Below are 9,228 nucleotides of genomic sequence, written 5' to 3'. Positions count from 1 at the left end.
TCAACCCAAACCCAGGAAACTGTGGGAGTAGCATCTAAAGGACAACCATACATGCCAACAACTTTGAACTAAAGCCACAGCTCATCACCCTTGTTCAGAACAATTGTTCATTCGGAGGAAGTATCCAAGAAGACCCCAATCAACATCTAACCACCTACCTGAGGATATGCGATACTGTGAAGTTTAATGGTGTTCATCCTAACACCTATAGACTACTTCTGTTTCCCTTCTCGCTCAAGGACAAAGCATCTAAATGGCTGGAATCCTTTCCAAAGGAGAGTTTAGCAACCTGGGAAGATGTGGTGAATAAGTTCTTGGCAAGATTCTATCCTCCTCAACGGATCAACAGGTTGAGAGCTGAGGTACAAACATTCAGACAGCAGGATGGTGAGACTCTATATGAAGCATGGGAGAGGTTTAAAGACTTGACAAGAAGATGCCCGCCAGATATGTTCAATGAATGGGTGCAGTTGCACATTTTCTATGAAGGCCTTTCGTATGAATCAAAGAAGGCAGTAGACCACTCATCCGGGGGATCTCTGAACAAGAAGAAGACCATTGAAGAAGCCATAGATGTCATTGAGACTGTAGCAGAGAATAACTACTTCTATGCTTCTGAAAGAGGCAACACTAGACGAGTGATGGAGCTGAACAATGTGGATGTACTGCTAGCTCAAAACAAGATGATTACCAAGCAATTAGCTGACCTCACCAAGAAGATGGAGAGGAATCAAGTAGCAGCAATCATCACTTCAGCAGCAACCTAAGAAGGAGTGAATGAAGAAGCAGAGGGTGATCAGGAACAAGCCAACTACATTGGGAATTCACCTAGGTAGCACCATGACCCATACTCCAAAACATATAATCCTGGTTGGAGGAACAACCCAAAATTTGGGTGGAAAAATCAACAAGACCAAGGCCAAGATCAGAGACGCCATAACCCCAATAATAATGCAACTCACCAACATTCCACACAGAGATCATATCAGCACTCACCTAACAGCACACCTCAACATCCATACCAAAGTCAAAATGACCCTTCTCACCCCTCCAATCTCAACTCACCATCATCTGAAGATAGACTCTCCAGGATTAAAACCCTACTTGAAGGCATATGCAAGGAAATCCAAGATAGTAAAATGTTCCGAGAGGAAGTACGATCTAACCTGCAAAATCAAGATGCTGCCATCAAGAAACTTGAGATATAAATTGGCTACCTATTCTAGCAAGCTCCTGGCCATGACCTTTGCAGCAACATTGAGTCAAGGCCAAGGGAGGAGTGTTAAGCTATCACCCTCAAAAGTGGAAAGGAATTGAAGGAGACTTCCAAGCAACCACAAGAGAAAGATTCAGTTGGAAAGAAGGAGGAACAAGATGAAGTCCAAGTCCCCACCTCTAACTCACATCAAAAGGAAGGAGAGCTGAAGCCATATGTTTTGAAAGTCCCATATCCTCAACAACTGATGAAGAAGGGGGATGATAGCCAGTTCTCCAAATTTTTAGAAATCTTCAAGAAATTACAGATTAACATACCCTTTGCTGAAGCAATAGAGCAAATGCCGCCCTATGCCAAGTTCTTAAAGGAGTTGATGACCAAGAAGAGAAGCTGGAAGAACAACGATACTGTGATACTGACTGAAGAATGTAGTGCCATCATCCAGCATAAGTTCCCCTAGAAATTGAAGGATCCTGGGAGCTTCCAAATTCCTTGTATTTTAGGCTCTATGTGATTTAGGAGCCAGCATAAATCTGATGTCTGTAGCTATGAAGAGGAAAATGAGGATTGAGGAGGCCAAACCAACAAAAATGGCCTTACAACTGGCAGACCGATCATTCAAGTTTCCTCACGGCATAGTGGAAGACTTGCTAGTGAAAGTAGGAGACTTTATCTTTCCAGCAGATTTTGTAGTGTTGGACATGAAGGAAGGAGCTAAGGCTTCTATCATCTTGGGCAGACCGTTCTTAGCTACTACCGGAGCTGTCATCGATGTCCAAAACGGTGAACTTACCCTTAGACTACACAATGAAACAATGATGATCAATGTGTTCAAGGCCATGAACTACCCACAGGAACCATTGGGAGAATGTATGAGGTTGGACTCACTGGAAGATGTGGTACAAGAGACTTTTGAAGAAGAAGAACTTGAGGAGTTAACAGAAGAGGAGGAATCAGCATCAAGCGAAGAAGCTGCAACAGCTGAGGTTCAGGTTAAGGGCACAATAGAGGAGAAGAATGAAAAGAAAGAAGCACCCAAACTTGAACTAATGGCACTGCCACCCACTCTCAAGTATGCATATCTAGGGGAAAATGAAAGTCATCCAGTGATCATAAATTCATCCCTCAGCCAAGAACAAGAGGAAGAGTTACCTCAAGTTTTACAAAAGCACAAGGATGCCATAAGATGGACCCTTGCTGACTTGAAGGGAATCAGTTCGGCCATATGTATGCATAAGATACTGTTGGAAGATGATGCCAAACCATCCATTCAACCCCAAAGGAGGCTGAATCCAGTAATGAAGGAAGTGGTACAGAAAGAAGTCATGAAGTTGTGGCAAGGAGGAGTGATCTATCCGATCTCAGACAGCCCATGGGTCAGCCCTGTGCAAGTTATCCCAAAAAAGGAAGGAATCACTGTAGTCCCCAATGAGAAGAACGAACTAATCCCTACAAGGACTGTCACAGGATGGCGAATGTGCATAAACTACAAAAAACTCAATGAAGCTACATGAAAAGATCATTTCCCCCTTCCCTTCATGGATCAGATGCTGGAAAGACTTGCAGGGCATGCATATTACTGTTTTCTCGACGGTTATTCAGGATATAACCAAATAGTGGTTGATCCAAGAGACCAAGAGAAAACCTCTTTCACTGCCCATATGGAGTGTTTGCCTACAGGCGCATGTCATTTGGGCTATGCAATGCACCCGCAACCTTCCAACGCTGCATGCTCTCTATTTTCTCAGATATGATAGAAAAATTTATCGAAGTCTTTATGGACGACTTCTCAGTATTCGGAGATTCCTTTCCTAGTTGCCTAGATCACCTGGCCCTGGTATTAAAAAGATGTCAAGAAACTAATTTGGTCTTGAACTGGGAGAAATGTCATGTTATGGTGACAGGAGGAATAGTTCTTGGTCATAAGGTTTCTAACCAAGGCATTGAGGTGGACAGAGCCAAGGTGGAACTCATTGAAAAATTACCTCCACCAAGTGATGTCAAGGCAATTAGGAATTTTCTAGGGCATGCTGGCTTTTACAGAAGGTTTATTAAAGATTTTTCAAAGATAGCCAAGCCCTTAAGCAATCTCCTTGCATCTGATACACCATTTATCATTGATGAAAAGTGCATGCTAGCATTCGAGAACTTGAAAAAGAGGTTGTCCTCTGCTCCTATCATTTCCCCACCTGACTGGAACCTACCATTTGAACTGATGTGTGATGCATCTGATTTTGCAATTGGGGCAGTGTTGGGACAGAGGAAAGATAACTTGGTCCATGTATATACTATGCCAGCAAAGTCCTCAATGATACTCAAAGAAACTATACCACTACTGAAAAGGAGTTGCTGGCAATAGTTTTTGCATTTGACAAGTTTAGATCATACCTCATTGGTGCCAAAGTGATTGTCTTCACATATCACACAGCACTTAAATATTTGTTTGCCAAGCAAGAATCAAAACCAAGACTAATAAGATGGATCTTATTATTGCAGGAATTCAATATTGAAATCAGAGACAAAAAAGGAGTGGAGAACAAAGTAGCAGATCACCTATCCAGAATCCCTCATGATAAATGAGGAACACATGATACAAATGTAAATGAGTTCTTCCTAGATGAGCAGTTGATGATGATTCACAAAGCACCATGGTTTGCAGATATTGCCAATTTTAAGGCAACTGGGGCTTTACATCCAGACATCAACAAACACCAGAAAAGAAAGCTCATCAATGACGCAAAGTATTTTGTCTGGGATGAACCATATCTCTTCAAGAAGTGTTTAGATGGAATTCTGAGAAGATGTGTCTCGGAAGAAGAGGGACGAGAGGTCTTGTGGAACTACCACATCTCATGCTATGGATGCCATTTTGGAGGGGACAGAACTGCAGCCAAGGTATTACAAAGCGAATTCTTTTAGCCCACCCTTTTCAAGGATGCCAAAGAACTGGTAAAGAGATGGTGATGAGCGGATAATTTATACGCTCTTTGGCATTGTTTTTAGTATATTTTTAGTATGATTTAGTTAGTTTTTATTATATTTTTATTAGTTTTTAAATAAAAATCACATTTTCTGGATTTTACTATGAGTTTGTGTGTTTTTCTGTAATTTCAGGTATTTTCTGGCTGAAATTGAGGGAGCTGAGCAAAAGTCTTATTCAGGCTGAAAAAGGACTGCAGATGCTGTTGGATTCTGACCTCTCTACACTCAAAATAGATTTTCTGGAGCTACAGGAGTCCAAATGGTGCGCTCTCAATTGCGTTGGAAAGTAGACATCCTGGGCTTTCCAGCAATATATAATAGTCCATACTTTGCTCTAGGATAGACGACGTAAACTGGCGTTCAACGCCAGTTCCATGTTGCAATCTGGCGTCAAATGCCAGAAACAGGTTACAACCTGGCGTTCAACTCCAGAAACAGCCTAGGCACGTGAGAAGCTTAAGTCTCAGCCCCAGCACACACCAACTGGGCCCCAGAAGTGGATTTCTGCACCAATTATCTTAGTTTATTCATTTTCTGTAAACCTAGGTTACTAGTTTAGTATTTAAACAACTTTTAGAGATTTATTTTGCAACTCATGACATTTTAGATTTGAACTTTGTACTCTTTGATGGCATGAGTCTCTGAACTCCATTGTTGGGGGTGAGGAGCTCTACTGTGTTTCGATGAATTAATGCAATTATTTCTATTTTCTATTCAAACACGCTTGTTTCTATCTAAGATGTTTATTCGCACTTCAATATGATGGATGTGATGATCCGTGACACTCATCATCATCCTCAACCTATGAACGCGTGCCTGACAACCACCTCCGTTCTACCTTCGATTGAATGAATATCTCTTGGATTCCTTAATCAGAATCTTCGTGGTATAAGCTAGAATCCATTGGCAGCATTCTTGAGAATCCGGAAAGTCTAAACCTTGTCTGTGGTATTCCGAGTAGGATTCAGGGATTGAATGACTGTGACGAGCTTCAAACTCACAAGGGCTGGGCGTAGTGACAGACGCAAAAGGATGAATGGATCCTATTCCAGCATGAGTGGGAACCGACAGATGATTAGCCGTGTGGTGACAGCGCACCTGGACCTTTTTCACTGAGAGGACGGATGGTAGCCATTGACAACGGTGATCCACCAACACACAGCTTGCCATAGGAGGAACCTTGCGTGCGTAAAGAAGAAGACAGGGAGAAAGCAGAGATTCAGAAGACAAAGCATCTCCAAAACTCCAACATATTCTCCATTACTACAGAACAAGTATTTAATCCATGCTCTTTTATTCTTCACAATTCATACTGATAATTATAATTGATTTCCTGACTAAGATTTACAAGATAACCATAGATTGCTTCAAACCAACAATCTCCGTGGGATCGACCCTTACTCACGTAAGGTATTACCTGAACGACCCAGTGCACTTGCTGGTTAGTGATACGAGTTGTGAAAAGTGTGATTAACAATTCGTACACCAAGTTTTTGGCGCCGTTACCGGGGATTGTTCGAGTTTGAACAACTAACGGTTCATCCTATTGCTTAGATTAGGAAGATTTTGTCTTTTGGGTCAGAGTCTTTTACTTTCTTTGCAAAAATCTTTCAAAATTTTTATTTTTCTTTATTAATCTGTGTTTTGTCTTGGAGTCTTTTATTATTGTTCTTGTTAAAATTTTAGAATTCTTATTTTCTTTTTCAAAATTTTTTTTCGAAATTCTCTTTTTTTTACTAATAATTGAGTTTTTCTGTTTGAGTTTAGTTTTATATTTTAAGTTTGGTGTCAATTGCATGTTTTTATTTTCTTTTAAATTTTCGAATTTGTGTTCATTGTTCTTTCTTAATCTTCAAGTTGTTCTTGTTTATTTTCCTTGTTTGATCTTTAGTTTTTCTTGTTTTGTGATTTTTCTTGTTTTTCTTGTGCATTCTAGAATTATTAGTATCTGAAAAAAAATAATAAAATATTTTTATGCATTAGACACCTTGTTAAAACACTTTAAATTTATAGCTCAATTGGCTAGAGCGTGGTGCTTATGTTCTTGGTAATTGGCTATCTTCTTAAAAAACTTTTTCAAAAAAATAATTTTTCTTTGGATAAATCTTGTGCCAAACTTTAAGTTTGGTATTTTCTTGTTGATTTTTCTTTAGTTTTCGAAAATTTTATCTTGGTTTTCTAAAAATTTTAAGTTTGGTGTTCTATCTTCATGTTCTTGCTGTTCTTGTGAGTCTTCAAAGTGTTCTTGAGTCTTCCTTGTGTTTTGATCTTAAAATTTTTAAGTTTGGTGTTCCTTGGTGTTTCCCTCCAAAATTTTCGAAAATAAAGAGCACTAGATCTAAAAATTTTAAGTTTTGTGTCTTTTTATTGTTTTTCTCTTTCCTCATGGAATTCAAAAATATCTTTTCCCTTTATTTTAATTGATTTTTCGAAATTTCCTTTTAAAAAATTCAGATTTTATTTTAAAACTTTTTTATTTTATCTTATCTTAGTTTTCAAATTTCAATTTTCAAATCTTTTCAAAATTTTCTTTTTCAAATCCTTATCTTAATATTGTTGACTTTTTCAAAAATTCAAAATTCAATTTTCAAATTTCAATTTTCAAATTTCAAAATTAATTTTCAAATTTAAAATTTAAATTTCAACACTTTTTAATTTAAATTCCTTATCTTCTCTTACCTAGCTTATCTTATCTTTTCTAATCTCAAATCTTAAAATCAAATCTTTTTCATATCTTTTCTTTTTTTTTTTATTTTATTTTATTTTCTTACAAGTATCTTTAATTTTAAGACATATCTTTTTCAAAACTTCCTAACCAATTTCTCTCTCTTCATTTTTTTCGAAAATCCTTACCCACATTTCTTTCAAATCTTTTTAATTAATTTAGTTTTCAATTTTCTTTAATTTCTTTTTCTTCTAATTTTCGAAAATATAGTAAATTTTTTAGTTATTTTATTTTATTTTATTTTAATTTCGATTTTAAAAAAAAAATTATTTGCAATCCGCATCATCTCCCTTTCTCCATCATGGATCTAAGTGGAAATGAACAGTCCAGAAGGACTCTGGGGTCATATGCTAGCCCCACTACTGCTTCATATGGGAGTAGTATCTGTATACCCTCCATTGGAGTCAGTAGCTTTGAGTTGAATCCTCAGCTCATTATCATAGTGCAACAAAGTTTCCAGTATTCCGGTCTTCCACAGGAAGAACCTACAGAGTTTCTGGCACAATTTTTATAAATTGCTAATACATTACATGATAAGGAAGTAGATCAGGATGTCTACAGATTATTACTGTTTCCATTTGCTGTAAAAGACCAAGCTAAGAGGTGGTTAAATAACCAACCAAGGCTAGCATAAGGACATGGAAACAACTGTCAGAAAAATTCCTGAATCAATACTTCCCTCTAAAACGGATGACACAGCTAAGGCTGGACATCCAAGGCTTTAAACAAGGAGATAATGAATCTCTTTATGATGCCTGGGAGAGATACAGAGAGATGCTAAGAAAATGCCCCTCTGAAATGTTTTCAGAATGGGTGCAGTTAGACATCTTCTATTATGGGCTTACAGAGAAAGCTCAGATTTCTCTAGACCACTCAGCTGGTGGATCTATACACATGAGAAAGACAATTGAAGAGGCTCAAGAGCTTATTGATACAGTTGCCAGAAATCAGCATCTGTACCTAAGCAGTGAATCTTCCAGGAAAGAAGAGGCTAAAACAGTAACTGCTGAACTCAGTTCTGCAGAACAAATTACTGAATTCAATCAGCAATTGGACTTTCTAACAAAATAGCTGCCCGAAATCAAGGAGATACTACAAGACACAAGAATGGCTAATCTGAATATGGAAGTATAGTTGAAGCAAACAAAACAGCAGTTATCAAAACAAATAACAGAAGAGTGCCAAGCAGTTCAATTAAGAAGTGGGAAAACATTAAATACCTCACTTCAAGGCAGCAGGAAGCCAAGAAATGAACAAACTACTATTCAAAATCCCTCTAAGGACAGTAAGAGCCCAGAGAGGAATAACTCTGGCGTTCAAACGCCAGAAACAGGCAGGGATTTGGCGTCAAACGCCCAATGGAAGCTCAGTTCTGGCGTTCAAACGCCAGGAACAAGTAAGTAGTTGGCATCCAACGCCACTCCAACTTCTAACTCTGGCATTCAAATGCCAGTGAGGGATCAAACACACACAAATGCTGATAACATCCCCTCTAAAAAGGCTTCTCCAACCACCTCTATAGGAAATAAACCTGCAGGAACTAAGGTTGAGGAATACAAAGCCAAGATGCCTTATCCTCAAAAACTCCGCCAAGAGGAGCAGGATAAGCAATTTGCTCGCTTTGCAAACTATCTCAGGACTCTTGAAATAAAGATTCCATTTGCAGAGGCACTTGAGCAAATACCCTCTTATGCCAAGTTCATGAAAGAGATCTTGAGTCATAAGAAGGATTGGAGAGAAACTGAAAGAGTTCTCCTCACTGAAGAATGTAGTGCAGTCATTTTGAAAAGCTTCCCAGAAAAGCTTAAGGATCCCGGAAGCTTTCTGATACCGTGCACATTAGAGGGTAATTGCACCAAGACAGCTTTATATGATCTTGGGGCAAGCATCAATCTAATACCTGCATCCACTATGAGAAAGCTTGGTTTAACTGAAGAAGTCAAACCAACCCGAATATGTCTCCAACTTGCTGATGGATCCATTAAATACCCATCAGGCGTGATTGAAGACATGATCGTCAGGGTTGGGCCATTTGCCTTTCCCACTGACTTTGTGGTGCTGGAAATGGAAGAGCACAAGAGTGCTACTCTCATTCTAGGAAGACATTTCCTAGCAATTGGACGACCTCTCATTGATGTCCAAAAGGGGGAAGTAACCCTGAGAGTCAATGAGGATGAGTTTAAGTTGAATGCTGTCAAGGCTATGCAGCATCCTGACACACCAAAAGACTGCATGAAAGTTGATCTCATTGACTCTTTAGTAGAGGAGATCATCATGGCTGCGAGTCTCGAATCAGAGCTGGAAG

At 38.8% G+C, this 9,228-nt stretch overlaps 1 non-coding gene across 1 annotated transcript; it reads right to left on the bottom strand.

Moving 5' to 3' along the window:
• Nucleotides 1–347: 347 nt before the first annotated feature.
• On the bottom strand, nucleotides 348–454 carry LOC112788674 (small nucleolar RNA R71). Its single transcript, XR_003196030.1, has one exon. It is a non-coding gene; the product is annotated as a small nucleolar RNA R71 (small nucleolar RNA).
• Between the last annotated feature and the right edge of the window lie 8,774 nt (nucleotides 455–9,228).

This window comes from Arachis hypogaea, chromosome 20 (assembly GCF_003086295.3).
Source record: "Arachis hypogaea cultivar Tifrunner chromosome 20, arahy.Tifrunner.gnm2.J5K5, whole genome shotgun sequence".
In the NCBI taxonomy this organism is placed as follows: Eukaryota; Viridiplantae; Streptophyta; class Magnoliopsida; order Fabales; family Fabaceae; genus Arachis; species Arachis hypogaea.
Note: the sequence above shows the minus strand (reverse complement) of the source record. Positions and strands in the feature narration are given on the sequence as shown.